Below are 17,370 nucleotides of genomic sequence, written 5' to 3' on the forward strand. Positions count from 1 at the left end.
ATAATGTTGTTGTTGTTGATGTGGTCTTCAGTCTGGAGACTGTTTTGATGCAGCTCTCCATGCTACTCTATCCTGTGCAAGCTTCATCTCCAATTAACTATCGCACCTTACAGCCTTCTGAAACTGTTTAGTGTACTCATCTCTTGGTCTCCTTCTACGATTTTTACCCTCCTTGCTGCCATCCAATACTAACTTGGTGATCCCTTGATGCCGCAATACACGTCATACCAACCGAACCCTTCTTCAAGTCAAGTTGTGCCACAAATTCCTCTTCTCCCCAATTCTGTTCAGTACCTCCTTATTAGTTATGTGATCGAACCATCTAGTCTCCAGCATTCTTCTGTAACACCACATTTCGAAAGCTTCTATTCTTTTCTTGTCTTAACTATTTATCGTCCATGTTTCACTTCCATACATGGCTACACTCCATACAAATACTTTCAGAAATGACTTCCTGACACTTAAATCTATGCTCGATGTTAACAAATTTCTCTTCTTCAGAAACGCTTTCCTTGCCATTGCCAATCTACGTTTTATATCCTCTCTACTTTGACCACCATCAGTTATTTTGCTCCCTAAATAGCAAAACTGGTCTTGTAAACTGACATATGGCCAGTACAGTGGTGTGCTGACCACATGCCCCTCCATATCCGCATCCAGTGACGGCTCTGGGCTGAGGGTGACACAGCGGCCAGTCGGTACCATTGGGCATTCCAAGGCCTGTTTGGGCAGAGTTTAGTTTTAAATAGCAAAACTCATCTACAACTTTAAGTGTCTGATTTTCTAATCTAATTGCCTCAGCATCACCTGATTTAATTTGACTACTTTCCATTATCCTCTTTTTAATTTTGTTTATGTTCGTCTTATATCCTCCTTTGAAGACACTGTCCATTCCGTTCACCTGCTCTTCCAGGTCCTTTGCTGTCTCTGACAATTACAATGTCATCTGGAAACCTTAAAGTTTTTATTTCTTCACCAGGGCTTTCAATTCCTGCTCCAAATTTTTCTTTTGTTTCCTTTAATGCTTGCTCAATATACGGATTGAATAACATTGGGCACAGGCTACAACCCTGTCTCACTCCTTTCCCAAGCACTCCTTCCCTTTCATGCCCCTTGATTCTTATAACTGCTATCTGGGTTCTGTACAAATTGTAAGTAGCATTTCGCTCCCTGTATTTGACCTTGCCATCTTCAGAATTTGAAAGAGAGTATTCCAGTCAACATTGTCAAAAGCTTTCTCTAAATCTAGAAATACTAGAAACATAGGTTTGCCTTTCCTCTATCTTCTAAGATAAGTCATAGGGTCAGTATTGCCTCACATGTTTCAACATTTCTACGGAATCCAAACCGATCTTCCCCAAGGCCGACTTCTACCAGTGTTTCCATTCGTCTATAAAGAATTCGTGTCAATATCTTGCAGTCGTGACTCATTAAACGGATAGTTCGGCGATTTTCACATCTGTCAACACCTGTTTTCTTTGGGATTGGAATTATTATGTTCTTCTTGAAGTCTGATGGTATTTTGCCAGTCTCATACATCTTGCTCACCAGATGGTAGAGTTTTGTCATGGTTGGCTCTCCTAAGGCTATCAGTAGTTCTAATGGAATGTTGTCTGCTCCCAGGGCCTTGTTTCGACTTAGATCTTTCAGTGGTCTGTCAAATTCTTCACACAGTATCATATATCACATTTCATCTTCACCCACCTCCTCTTCCATTTCCATAATATTGACCTTGAGTACATCGCCCACGTACAGACCCTCTATATACTCCTTCCATCTTTCTGCTTACTCTTGTGTGCTTAGGACTGGTTTTCTATCTGATACTCATACATGTGTTTCTTTTTTCTCAAAAGGTCTCTTTAATTTTCCTGTAGGCAGTATCTATCTCACCCCTAGTGATATATGCCTCTACATCCTTACATTTGTCCTCTAGCCATCTCTGCTTACCCATTTTGCACTTCCTGTCGATCTCATTTTTGAGACGTTTGTATCCCTTTCTGCCTCCTTCATGTATTGCATTTTTGTATTTTCTCCTTTCATCAATTAAATTTAATATCTCTTCTGTTACCCAAGGATTTCTACTAGCCCTCATCTTTTTACCTACTTGACCCTCTGCTGTCTTCACTCTCAAAGCTGCCCATTCTCCTTTTACTGTTTTTCTTTCCACTGTTCTTGTCAATAGTTCTCTAATGCTCTCTCTGAATCTCTCTACAACCTCTGTTTCTTTCAGTTTATCCAGATCCCATGTCCTTAAATCTTTTTGAAGCTTATTCAGTTTTAGTTTATAGTTCGATGCTAACCACAGTTCGCATCTACAGTACACGACAACGGTGCGGCGTTTCGAGAGGGGAGGGACTGGGGGAAAGGATGTGCGGCACTAGGAAACATTGTATAGCAGGCGCTGAACCAGCCGCGTCTATGACAAGAGAAGACCAAGACACGCCCCCAGGCTACGCGCCGATAATGCCCCCTGGTCAGCGTGCACATAGGCCGCCACCACCGACCGAGCTGGCTCAATCTCTCAATCTCAGTACTTCAGTACGTCGCATCGGAACTCATTTCGCATTGAACCTCAATACGTCACATTGTGTTGTGGTCTACCTTAGTGACAGTCGTCACCCCGCACCTTTGCTAACTGTGAGAGATTAGATTAGATTAGATTAATACTGGTTCCATGGATCATGAATACGATATTTCGTAATGATGTGGAACAAGTCGAATTTTCCAATACATGACATAATTAGGTTAATTTAACAACATACTTAAGTTAATATAACAACTTTATTTTATTGTGTTTTTTGTTTTTCTTTATTTTTTATTTTTATTTTTTTAATTTTTTTAAATATATATATTTTTTAAATTTATATCTAAAAATTCCTCTATGGAGTAGAAGGAGTTGTCATTCAGAAATTCTTTTAATTTCTTCTTAAATACTTGTTGGTTATCTGTCAGACTTTTGATACTATTTGGTGAGTGACCAAAGACTTTAGTGCCAGTATAATTCACCCCTTTCTGTGCCAAAGTTAGATTTAATCTTGAATAGTGAAGATCATCCTTTCTCCTAGTATTGTAGTTATGCACACTGCTATTACTTTTGAATTGGGTTTGATTGTTAATAACAAATTTCATAAGAGAGTATATATACTGAGAAGGTACTGTGAATATCCCTAGATCCTTAAATAAATGTCTGCAGGATGATCTTGGGTGGACTCCAGCTATTACTCTGATTACACGCTTTTGTGCAATAAATACTTTATTCCTCAGTGATGAATTACCCCAAAATATGATGCCATATGAAAGCAATGAGTGAAAATAGGCGTAGTAAGCTAATTTACTAAGATGTTTATCACCAAAATTTGCAATGACCCTTATTGCATAAGTAGCTGAACTCAAACGTTTCAGCAGATCATCAATGTGTTTCTTCCAATTTAATCTCTCATCAATGGACACACCTAAAAATTTGCAATATTCTACCTTAGCTATATGCTTCTGATTAAGGTCTATATTTATTAATGGCGTCATACCATTCACTGTACAGAACTGTATGTACTGTGTCTTATCAAAATTCAGTGAGAGTCCGTTTACAAGGAACCACTTAGTAATTTTCTGAAAGACAGTATTGACAATTTCATCAGTTAATTCTTGTTTGTCAGGTGTGATTACTATACTTGTATCATCAGCAAAGAGAACTAACTTTGCCTCTTCATGAATATAGAATGGCAAGTCATTAATATATAATAAGAACAACAAAGGACCCAAGACTGACCCTTGTGGAACCCCATTCTTGATAGTTCCCCAGTTTGAGGAATGTGCTGATCTTTGCATGTTACGAGAACTACTTATTTCTACTTTCTGCACTCTTCCAGTTAGGTACGAATTAAACCATTTGTGCACTGTCCCACTCATGCCACAATACTTGAGCTTGTCTAGCAGAATTTCATGATTTACACAATCAAAAGCCTTTGAGAGATCACAAAAAATCCCAATGGGTGGTGTTCGGTTATTCAGATCATTCAAAATTTGACTGGTGAAAGCATATATGGCATTTTCTGTTGAAAAACCTTTCTGGAAACCAAACTGACATTTTGTTAGTACTTCATTTTTACAGATATGTGAAGCTACTCTTGAATACATTACTTTCTCAAAAATTTTGGATAAAGCTGTTAGAAGGGAGATTGGACGGTAATTGTTGACATCAGATCTATCCCCCTTTTTATGAACGTTATTGACTGCTGTTAACAACATAACTTCAGTCTGGACATCACTAAAGTTAACTACTGAATTGGGTTCTGTGATAAGGTGTATTTTAACGACGTGTGCCTTTGAGCTGTAGTGAGAGGAAACCGGCCACCTATCTATCATACCAGCCACTCCTCATCCAGTCAGGGGCCACACAATATTACAAGAAGGTACAGCCACAACAATAATCACACCCGATGCAGAGAGAACAAAACGTGGGATGAAAACCATTTACAACATATTTCTTCATTCATTTTCTCTGATACTGGGATTGCTACGAGGAAAAAGAAGAGCATCAACATTGTGCGTGTCCAGAAGTTACCGTCGGGCACTTAGAATGAAACTTGCAGAACTAAAATTTCTTGTAAATAGTCTTCACGGGTTTGCCGCCGGATCACGTTGTGCTAATTCCACAACATTTCCTCGGAGCAGCTGTCCGACATATTCAGAACGGGAAAGGTTGAAGAGTCACATCTAAAATTTCTTTTTCATTCCAATCATCAGCTACATTTTCGAGTACTTCTGTACTTTTGTTCATGGTAATAAAACAAAGGCTTTTAATATTCCGTTTGACTAATCATCAGAACTTAAAAGTACTACTGGAAAAACAAACACAGATGTTCTGTTCTTAAAAATATTTGAATTATATTCCAGCATTTGAGGACTTCGTCAAAGTTGCTCTCATGTTCTACCTGGACAGTCTGACAAACAATTCACGTATATTTGGCTGTTATTTAGGTAAGAATATACCTGAGATGATGTGCTTTTCTGAGGCCGAATTTAAGTTTATTTGGTAGACGGTGCTTCGCGAGAGCGGGTCCTGTTGTGAATGGTCACTCGAGATTATTGATATAACTACACTCCCCCGAGATTCAGACATCATTTGAAGATGGCGAAATGATGCTCACAGGAAAGCAGCTAGCTCGAGGTGCCTTTTTCTCTACATTATTTTTCCGGTGGACTCTCAATATTTATTTCAGAGACTTCTCCGTCCTGAGGTTCTTTACTTAAGTGTTTCAGGAGCGTTATCTTCCATGGAAACAGCAGGTGCAGTGTACGTGATTTTTCCTTTGCCAGTTCTTTAAGATCTCCTTAAAGGAATGTATGAAAAATCCCTGCTTTAATTTTTCTCGAATAATTTGCGTGCTAATGAATACCAGTTTAATGTAAAAACATAATAGCATACGTACCTCTAGAAGAGAAATCAGTTCATGCATCAACATGATGTCAATCCTTCTATTCTCTCTGTTTCTCATTTCTCAGAGAGCTTTTTACACAATACCGAATACTGTATTTCGACCAATTAAAGCATTGTCAGTCGTGTGTTCCGGCGTTCCAGCGAGTATCGTTCAACTATCTAGACTATGAACAAGGCCACTTTGCTTTGCTGATGTCACAAGTTCCTTCACTGCTGCCAGAAGAAAATAAAGATGCGGGAAATTGAGTGACATATACCGCACATTAACCGCTTTTCATAGCACTGGGTTCGGCATGTGATAGGAACAATTCAGTCTAGAACGTCCACGAAGAGCAGCGATAGTGTTGGAAGCTTGGTCAGTCGTAAAAGGTACAGACAAATCGTCTCAAAAATTTCTTTCTAATATTTTCATCTGTTTCACTCTCATCTAGAAACTGGGTCGTAAACAAGAAGCATGATATGAGGTCTCAACCAAAAAAATGAACTGTTCGTGTCAGCTCTTGGCGCTACATATCCACATATCTGTGTCGCCGAGCATTCGTCTCCGTTCACGTAATAATTTCCTTTCTAAAGTTTTTCACTTTTTATGTGATGTGTCGTGAGACAGTTGTGGACTGAGGTATCATATGTTTTACAGATACAGTTCCGCAAGTCACTGCAGTGTCGACTAATCTCTGAGCCAGATCCAAAACTCCTTCATTTCCAATAGCGTCATAAGATCTCAAATCTCGTGCACACATAGCAAAGCATTTGTCAGTAATCTTGCCCTGAAGAGATGCAGGGAAGGCGCTTTTGGTCAACACATGCCACTTGTTTGTTAGGTACACACGAATGGCGTGAAATGTGCGATGGGCCAGACGATCCACAAGCATACAAGTTAAGTTCATTGCACTCCGCACTACAAGTTAACACCGTTGCCATCACCATCTGCTACAGGCTTAAACACTCACCAAATTGATCTTCTGAGATTTGGATCAGGGTTCTGTGCTCACCAGTTGTTCTATTTCCGTTTTCTTGACATACTTTCCTTTGTTTTTGAAGCACTTGTAGTTTCTGCACTCATCTTCTATATAGTAAGAAAAACGTGAAAGTCTCGTATACCATCACAACTGTTTGACACATAATAAGAGAAAGCATCTTAGCAGAAGATTAATATGGGCTTTTGTTAACGATTTTCTAGAATTTTTTAACGATTCTCACCTCATTTATCTGTGTCCATTACGATACGATTGCTACTAATTGTGTTTAAGCAGCTGTGTTATAAAGTATCTATTTGAAAAACATGAAGACGTCATAATGTCGTACCACTGCCACCATCTTGGTTATAAAGATTTAAACAGATTAAATCATGTGCATGAAAATACCCAAGGCAATTACTGTAATTAGGTAAGGCAATAAAGTGGTCAATGTGAGGAAAGACGGCAACAAACAAAGAAGCAACATGTTGCAAAATACAGAATGCCAGTTTTTCTGCAAAGTTGTACACACTATTGGATTAAACTCTAAAGAGAGACTCAGAGATTTCAGACATAATACGGATGTTTGTGGGTAAGAAAACAAAAATCCCAATACGTTGAGAAAGACAGACGGTCTGTGTCTGACAACGATGTAAACTGCGTGTGAAATAATATCAATGGGCCTATATGTGGAAGGAAAACAGCCTTAGGTAAAGATAACAAAAATCGAGAAAAGGCAGAGAACCTATTATTGAATGACTGTATACATTGAAGTGATAAAAGCAGTTGATTTATATTTGAATGATGACTGTAGATGCATCTAATGAAATTAATAAAAGATCTGCACTATAGTAGGAAGATAAGCAAACATAAATCTGGACATGTTTGTCGATGTTTTGATGCAGAGTTGTTAGTAAAAATAATTTCCTTTGATAAAGCTGTCGCCAGCACAGTGGTCGGCAAAGAGTTTGCAAGAAGATCGATAATAGGCACTGAATCAAGCGCTCCTCTCAGGAGAGAGGCCAAAGACAGACTCGCAATCTACGTGCCGCCAACGCCCTCTCGACTGCCAGTATTTAGATCGCTGCAGTGGACCGGAGGACCCAGTCAGTCACACAGTCAGTCATAGATAGAGTCAGTCGCAGTCGCAGTCAGCTCAGTTACTAGCTCAGTCACTATTCTAATTGGCATCTGTCAGTTCACGTCAATGGCTACGAGAATGTGATGTTTACAGCAGGACTTGTACTTCACCAGCTAATGCGGACTGTTACAGAAGATCTAGTACGACAACAACTTGCTTGAAGATAAGTAGCTCCTTGATCTTATGAATAAAGAACCCTGTTAATACATGTGTTGAAAGAGGATACTGGCCACCAAACAACATCCTCTCCCTTGCTTCTCCTGGTACAAGACTATGCAATGGCAATGACGACATAAAAAACACCGACAAAGATCTCATGCAAGCACCCTCAATTCACAAATAAAGCCAAAATGATATCTTTGACTCTTTGTCTCCCATAGCGAATTCCTCAGTGTACTTTTTTGACGGAAAGTTTTGCCTCTATTTTATAAACAAGAGATTTTCAACGTATTTCGATTGGACTTCCTTTAACAATAACCATGGGCAACCTTCACCATCAAATTTTGAGCAGATTATATTTGTTTCAAATTCCTTGCGACATTTCCTATGCTACATATTTGATTACGCATTAACACTACTTATGTAGTGAGCTGTATCAATTTTTCTTTTACAATTAAGCATAAGCATTGGAAAAATGGTCGTTATTTATAGTTATATGTGCAAACGGGGCCAAACCTACAACTTTCGCGAACAGAAGCAAACATCTGAAATCACACAACGACGAACGGGAAAACAGACTACTATTCTTCTCATTTTTCAATCCATATACACGTAACGCCACATTAGGATTTCTTACAATCGACTTCGTCATATTCCAGCTTCAGACGCTACAGAAACTACACAAAGTTTTAGCAACTGTGGTACGCTAAAAGCAATAAAATGTCTAGTAGGTGAGTATAATAGAAATGAAACTGAGGCTTAGGACGTAGCAGCGGCGTGTAGATGCTGCAGTTACGACACCGAGTTGCCTGTGTTGACTGTAACGTTCTTCCCAGCATTGCTCTAATTATACTACATGAGGTGGCGACCAAGACATGTAGTTTTGATTAAACTGCCAGAGTAAAATTTCGTTTGTGAAATATAATTACGTGAATTATCGATAAAATAAAGTATGTGTTTCCCAGATGTGAGAATAAAATGCAAAATACTGTGCGGCGCAGCCCGACCTGCGCAATGACGTCACGGCCTCGCTTCGTCCGCAGTCTATTGCCCAGTGGGGAGCAGTGCGGTGTCAGTTCGTGGGCCACGCCGCTTTGCAAGACTGCATAGCTTGCAGGCGCAACACTGACACTCGGAAGTTGGCGCAGGAGAGTAATTCTTGGCGGGCCGCATCAAACCAGTCTGAAGTGTGACGAGAAAAAAAAAAAAAAGTGAAAAGACAACAAAGTCAGCACTCGCATCGAGTAGCCAGTGAAAAATTCCCCAAAATGTCAACAAAACGCCTCCCTCTTGATCAGGGGTATCCAACGTTTTTGTTACCAGAGCCACATTGGAAGAAGACGACGATTTGTGATAGACGCTCTCTCCGCATTATTACTTGCTAGGGTAGCATGCGGCCAGCGGGTTGGACGCCTTTGTTCTTGACAACTGTCGTTGAAAAATTTTTTTGGAAGGGGGAGAGGGCTGTTGTCAAGCGCTTTTTTTCTGAAAAAGGTCATGAACAACAAATACAAATGGAAGAGGACTACACGCGCAATAGTTTGCAAGAGGTTTCGCCTGGGACAAATTTTATGTCGGTGAATAATTTTTTTATGAAGATCAGTTGTTTTGAACATCTTTGAATCTCCTTCATGGTCATAGCCTCCCATATTGATGTATCTGAAAGCGTAATTGCTATCAGCCATAGTAAATGAAATAATCGAAAAAAACTCTGCCTAATAGCTATATTTATTTTAGAAACGTAATTCTCACTGTATATAACAGATTTTCGAGAGAATTAACTGAAATTTGATAATATTCAAAAAAGATATTGGGATATTCCTTCAGTTCCTAGTATTGGAGAAAGAACTTTCCCTTTGGTGGATTTTGTTTTTCCTCAACTGTCTTTGATTTCGACTACGGCGAGTAAGTAATGAACATCGTGCGAAAAGTAAATTGCTGTCCTGTGAAATACCGTCCACTGACGTTCTCGAGAAGTCACTTCTCTGGAGCCTCTATCTCTCCATCTCGCTGCCAGTGCCCGGCAGTTTCTCCTGCTCAGTGTGGCCGGCACATTTGCTGAAATTTCTGCCATATTTTTTTCCATCTCGAATTCCATTGCAAAAATCGCACCTGCGACCATAGGCTTAGGAAGGTGTAAGAAATCACTTCAGCCGGTTCTGAGGGCTGCCGACAGCGTTCCCACGCTGTGCAGCGTGCCACCTATCGTTCTGTGCGCTCCTATTGTTGCAGACCGAGGTAGTCTCGTGTGTGCGCTATACATACCGTCTATAAGCCAACCCCGCAATTAGTAAAGACATTTGCCATACAACGATCGATATGAAATTTTAAAGAGCCTTTCCACTTTATAATGGTTAACTCTTTTACGAATCTCAGTGTCATGCTTAAAGTAATTTCAGAAATGTTTAAAATGACCTAAAATATTGAAATTTATAACTTGTAGTAACATTTACACAGTTTAATATATTTTTTGAATATATACGATATTTACTTAAACTCAGTACTTGATCTACTACATAGTTAATTAAACAAAATTTTCTTTGACATTGTAAATTGCTTTATGTTCTCAGCTTACAAAATATAACTAAATTTTATCAGTGTCTTTGATATTACTGTTTTGGTCTGCTACGGCGTTAAAGAGAATGGCGGAACGAATGCGTCATGTATGTGTATTAAAATTGTCGATAACTGAGTGTGAGTGTTGGATTTTCTTGTATAGTCATTTAACATGAGTCACACGTAGGGCAAAAACGCTAGTTGTAAAACAGCCAGTCTACTAAGTTTCAGAAGTGTTAAACTTAGTTCAGTTCTTCAGACGATTTAAAGTAGGATTAATTTGTTTTTATTTGCATTTTGGTAATGTGTCATCCTGTAATTTTATCCACATTGATTTTGGAACGAAGTTGGCCAAACGACGGAGGGTACCGGGTAGACTGAATCGAAATGTGAAGCTGATTGGCTGCTTTGTTATGCAGCTAGTCAGTGGAGAGATATTCGGTGCACTTTGGCACTGGGATAGAAATTTCAAGCCCGAGGTACTGAGGGTCCGTTGTGAGCTTTTGTGAGGAGAGGGAACGTATCCCTGAGCTATAGGTGTTTTCGTTGAAAGTGAATGATAGTGTTCCTTGAAGAGAATGAATTATCGGTAGAATTTTATGACGATTCGCAGAAGATGTCTATGGAAATCCTGTGCGGTTTAATGAAGACTGAGACTTCCAGAGGGTGTAAATGCCTCGTGGCGTGTTGTGTAGTCACAAACGCGAACTTTGAGAGTCCAAAAGAGATGACGTGCACGGTCTTTGAGCTTGCATTCAAAACTATTAAACATGTTTTTACAGACTGATAAAACGCTTTTTTTTTCAGTATCGGGCCTGACTGGAAGCCTTAAACTGTCTGCTAGACTAGTGTGTGTGTGTGTGTGTGTGTGTGTGTGTGTGTGTGTGTGTGTGCAGTAAGTGTGAAAGAATTATAAAAAATGTTCTTATGTTCGTTCATTCATTTCTGGAACTTATGCTAGGACAAACGTTGTAGGCAATCTGTGTATACAAAGTGACAGTACAGAAGAGCTTTTTGAATGCAAGACTTTTCGTCATTTAGTACACTACTGACGATTAAAATTGCTTCACCACGAAGATGACGTGCTATAGACGCGATATTTAACTGACAGGAAGAATATGCTGTAATATGCAAATGATTAGCTATTCAGAGAATTCACACAAGTTTGCCACCGCTGGCGAGACCTACAACGTGCTGACATGAGGTAAGTTTCCAACCGATTTCTCATACACAAACAGCAGTTGACCGACGCTGCCTGGTGAAACGTTGTTGTGATGCCTCGTGTAAGGAGGATAAATGCGTACCATCACGTTTCCGACTTTGATAAAGGTCGGATTGTAGCCTATCGCGATTTCGGTTTATCGTATCGCGACATTGCTGTTCGCGTTGGTCGAGATCCAATGACTGTTAGCAGAATATGGAATTGGAGGGTTCAGGAGGGTAATACGGAACGCCGTGCTGGATCCCAACGGCCTCGCATCACTAGCAGTCGAGGTGACAGGCATCTTATCCGCATGGCTGTAACGGATCGTACAGCCACGTCTCGATCCCTAAGTCAACACAGGGGGATGTTTGCAAGACAACAACCATCTGCACGAACAGTTTCATCGACGTTTGCAGCAGCATGGACTATCAGCTCGGAGACCATGGCTGCGGTTACCCTTGACGATGCATCACAGACAGGAGTGCCTGCGATGGTGTACTGAACGACGAGATGGGTACACGAATGGCAAGACGTCATGTTTTCAGATGAATCGAGGTTCTGTTTACAGCATCATGATGGTCGCATCCGTGTTTGCCGACATCGTGGTGAACGCACATTGGAAGCGTGTATACGTCATCGCCATACTGGAGTATCACCCGGCGTGATGGTATGGGGTGCCATTGGTTACACGTCTTGGTCACCTCTTGTTTGCATTGACGTCACAATACGCCAGTCACTACTCTTGATGAACTGTGGTATCGTGTTGAAGCTGCATGGGCAGCTGTACTTGTACACGCCATCCAAGCTCTGTTTGACTCAATGCCCAGGCGTATGAAGGCCGTTATTACGGCCAGAGGTGGCTGTTCTGGGTACTGATTTCTCAGGATCTATGCACCCAAATTGTGTGAAAATGTAATCACATGTCAGTTCTAGTATAATATATTTGTCCAATGAATACGCGTTTATCAAATGGTTCAAATGGTTCTGAGCACTAGGAGACTTAACTGGTGAGGTCATCAGTCCCCTAGAACTTAGAACTACTTAAACCTAACTAACCTATCACACACATCCATGCCCGTGGCAGGATTCGAACCTGCGACCGTAGCGGTCACGCGGTTCCAAACTGAAGCGCCTGAACCGCACGGCCACACCGGCCGGACCCGTTTATCATCTGTATTTCTTATTGGTGTAGCAATTTTAATGGCCAGTAGTGTATTTTCAGCCAGACCTGGAAGAAATTAACAGAATAATACAGATAAACAAATCTATGTGCCCTATTGACAAGTGTAGTGCAGCTAATTAAAATACAACTTTTGTTATATGTGGAACGCTATATTTCGCTTCACGGGAGGCCGTGCTTCTGAAGAACTCATTAAAGTCAGGACTTTCCGTGCTACATTGCTTGACAATTGCTAAGAATCAATTGAAACTTGCTAAAAAGCAACTGTCAGTTTCTACGGACCATCTGACCCTTGTTACGGAACGCACGATCAATGATAGTAAAAGGAAATGAGAGGGTGGGACGTGTTAACTGCACCGAAGCATGTGCACGAACGCTCTGTATGCATTACACAGTTTATGCAGTACGGTGTTTGTCGAAGATTGTTGTGGAACCAATTAGTGCGACATTCATTGTGGTATGGCAACATGTCTGCAAGACATCATGTGCTTACGACTTGGAGGAGCAGTTGGATGGCTCGAAACCGGTCAAAGTGTTACGACTGTGGCCATAGTACTGGGAGTGCCCAAAAGTGGCACCTCGCGATTAGAAAAGGCCGCTGAAGGTGGAAATGCATTGCGAAAGCATGCCAGTGGCCGTGGACGGACCGCCACACCGCAAGAGGATCGACGTACAGTCCTAGTGACGAAAACGGACAGGTATCTCAGTCTTAGGCAGATCGCTGCACACCTTGAAACCGCTACCTCTGCAAGAACCATTGCGGGGCGATTAAATGAGGCTGGTTTGTATGTTTTGAAGCCTGTCAAATACATGCCACTTCAACCACGCCGTCATCGAACAAGGGTTCGTTCGTGTAGTGACCATGTAGGATGGGGTCAGCAACAGCGGTCCAGTGTGATGTTCTCGTGATTCAGACCACCAGTTCGTCTGGCGAGGGAGGGTAACACGTTACACCAGAGAATGTCCACGAACGTCATCGGTATGGCCTAGGAGTCATAATATGGACAGGCGTTATGCACTCTGGCCGAACAGCGGTGCATATCTTTGCGCGAGGTACCGTCACAGGAGAGCCTACTGTAAGGAGATTATAGGCGCGGTTGGTCCTGACTTCCTGCTTAATGGGCGACAGTGCCAACCCACACAGGAGCGCTGAGGTGACGGACACACTGAAAAGTGTAGACATGAAACGTACGTAACGACCTGCATATTCCCCTATGAACATATCTGGAATGCTCTCGGGAATTGTGTTTCTCAACGAACCGTCCAAGGACAAAAAAACCCCTTGAGAGAGAAATGGAACATTATCCGCAAGGACTCCTCAACAATATGGTAGCCAGCACGAATAACAGGTGCAGAATGTGCGTTAGTGCCCGAGGAGCACATATTCCTTACTAAGAGTCCGATATCGAATTTTACGTTGGGAGTCTGACCTGTGTCAAACATGGACGTTATTTCTCTGTTATCCTGCTGTCCCGCGTGGAGAAATCTGTACCACTATTCGTTGTAAATATGCCAATCCAGCTGTCTGTGTTGCGTATGTATTGTACTTAGAGTCATCCGTCATTGCCTGTCCAACAAAGTCTCTGTTTCTAAGCAATTGTCAGGCAGTGTAGAAGGAAGGAAGAAATTAATGGCGTCGCTGTGCTCCCCGCGACCGTCAGATTTACGGGGGGGGGGGGGGGGGGAATATGGGCGGTTAACCACTTTCAGTTCCAACTCCTGCACGAGGCCCACTAATCGCTCAGCTCGGCTGATAGAACGACGAGCTCCGCCAGGTTCGGTGGCGCTGTGCCTGGTGGAGGGGGGGCACACACCGTTTGTCGTAAAGATCAGCTTCCCACATGTCTCAGGTTTTCCAGATGTTGCCTCGAAAGCTACCTATAAGGGAAATCCACGATGAGCAGATCCAAAACGAATTTCATAACTGGCATTTTTACGACCACTGCGTGCGTGTCGCGAAGGTGCGCCATACTTGTTAATGTGCTTTTACTGCTGTGAAACTTCCCGTGTGCACTACTGCATACAGCCAGAGCACGAAGATGCAGTAATTCCATCTTGTATAAATGGAATGCGAGTGCGGCTGGTAGAAGACCCCAAGAAAATAAATACCAACAGCCGTACTTTTATTTAATAATTTTGTTTAACTACCAGTTTCGGTGGCTCACCGGCACCATCTTCAGGACCATATACACGAAACTGTCAGTGTTATCATAGGGGCCACTATATCCAGCTGGTTCGCGTAGACTTCTAAAGACTTGTCGGTTGATGTGGGCGCTTCACACCTCTGACGACTGTAGTCTGACCAAGCATCCAAAAGTTGGCCGACAGTTGTCGTTAGAGATGTGATGGATCTACGTCAACCGAGAAGTCTTTAGAAGTCTACGGAAACCAGCTGGAGATAGTGTCCCCTATGATAACACAAAGGACTTGATGACTTATCCAGTTTCTTGTATAGGGTCCTGAAGACGGTGCCAATGAGCCACCGAAACTGGTAGTTAAATAAAATTATTAAATAAAATTACGGCTGCTGGTATCTATTTTCTTGGAGGAAGAGGCAAAGGGGTGCACGCAGCGGTGCAAAGTCACGCATGCCTCTAATCCGCGCGCACGGGCCACTGTGCGCAGTTTCTTCCCAGACGGGGTCATGTACAGCAACGCTCATGCTATTCTGTCCGCGGTTATGTTCGTTTGGTGCTTTGTTTCATTACGTCTAACTATTGAAAGATTCAGTTTTTCACACGAGCTCAGACTTGTTCTTGGGCCGACTTTTCTCACGAAGCACATTGAATTTGAGGAGCACTGTCGTGCGTTTCCTTGTATGTGGCTGGCAAATTACGCGGATTATAAGGAAAGAGTGAATCGAAATGAGTATCTCGAGATCTTCACAATGCAGGCCACAATTTGCTTACGTATAAATTACATTGGATATGATCTAGTCTTCGACTATGTTGGATTTACTTAGAAAAAGACAGCGGGCCACGTTGGCCATGTGAGTCTACGTGTTTACATTTTAGTGTGCCATTGTGACTCGTCGCCATAGCGGAATTATTTTAGGTCGTTTACGAAAACGTTTTAAACTTTTACTCCCGTATGCAATGTCAAATTAAACTAATATATGGGCTTTAGTCGTTGTACTTACTTTTTTGGAAAGTGCTTTATCTTGTTGTACACAACAACATATGTTTAGCAAGCAAATTTTATTTTCACTGACAAGACAAAATGCTTGCTCTTCCTCACTCAAAAATCTAACTGCACTGATGCATTTGTGGAAATAAGACAGTTTTGTTGCCACCAACCTCTATGGTCGGGTGTGTTCTCTAACGGCAGCTTAATGACATGATATCAGTTGGCCATCCTGCACGTGTGGGCCACTTGCCCTGGTCTCCAATATGTCTTACAGTCTAAGCTTGTTTGGAGAGTGCTACTTACTTTTCAGGATCACAGTCTGTTTTAATGGGTGCGCCCTCTACACCATTCCTATCTTTTATCGCAGAGCTGCCATTTACACTTTTAGTTTAATTGATAGTTTTGTCGTCAAGTACCAAACGTGGTGCCTACATTTCCACGCAGTTACTGCGCTCCACTAATCCACGATGGTACCTAAAGAGTATCTGCGCCCTGCAGCCTTAGTCACTCTAGTGACTGCAATGTTGCCCAAAATTAAAACCAGTCTATATCTCGTGTTGAAACATCTTTTGTCACTCTTGTCTCAAAGAGTGACACTCGCAACAAGTGAGACACGTAATAACTGAAAGCACTGCACGCCCCCTGTTTTTACGTTCACTGCAACATTCTAATGGACAACGATTTCCCTTCGACGTCTCTTTGCAAAGTACATGTTGGTGCAATCTTTTCTGCGTCTGTGTTCAGTAAAACCTGAGTGCTCATTCATCACCCGAACATCTGATGTGGTTCAGATCTAATTATCTTGATTTTTTCTAGAATAAATTACAGAAAGTTGACAATTTCTTTACTGAATCGAATTTTACGGGATAAGTGCGTAATAATGGTGACTAAAGCAAGAATATTTAGAAAAGTTGCGTTATTTCGTGTGGTTCAGAAGCTTTGGGAATAAATTGAAAATTACTAGCTACGGAGGTGGATTTCTAGAGACTTTCGGGGATGAAACCGAACAGAAAAAATAACAACCGTAGAAGAGACATAATGCTCGCTCAAACTTAAGACATTCATTTTTTTCTATAGAAATAACTGCAACGCACTGGCATATTAAACGTATCCAAGAAGATAGGCTTCCAAAAGTAGGAAGAAAAAAAGGAGTGGTCATGAGATTTACCGAATCGTGGCGTCTAGTCGGTCGTGAGGGTGAAGAATGTTCCTAGAGAGTTATGGAGACAAAGAACACAGCAGAGAAAAAGTATTATAGACACAGCGCAATCATAGGTGCTGGTAAAATGTGCAATGTGAAACCAGAAATTTATGTGTTCATTTTGGCGAGCCTCCTCCATGTTATCTATGCACAGGACATTTCCGAAATGGCGGCCAACGTTCTTTTGAATCTGGTGTTTGGTCTGACCTCACACAGAAAATCACTATCTTCTCATTAGAGGGTACCAAATTACTCCCTACCTACACTACTGGCCATTAAAATTGCTACATCAAGAAGAAATGCAGATGATAAACGGGTATTCATTGGACAAATATATTATACGAGAACTGACATGTGATTACATTTTCACGCAATTTGGTTGCATAGATCTTGAGAAATCAGTACCCAGA

Source organism: Schistocerca nitens, chromosome 2, assembly GCF_023898315.1.
Source record: "Schistocerca nitens isolate TAMUIC-IGC-003100 chromosome 2, iqSchNite1.1, whole genome shotgun sequence".
Classification (NCBI taxonomy): Eukaryota; Metazoa; Arthropoda; class Insecta; order Orthoptera; family Acrididae; genus Schistocerca; species Schistocerca nitens.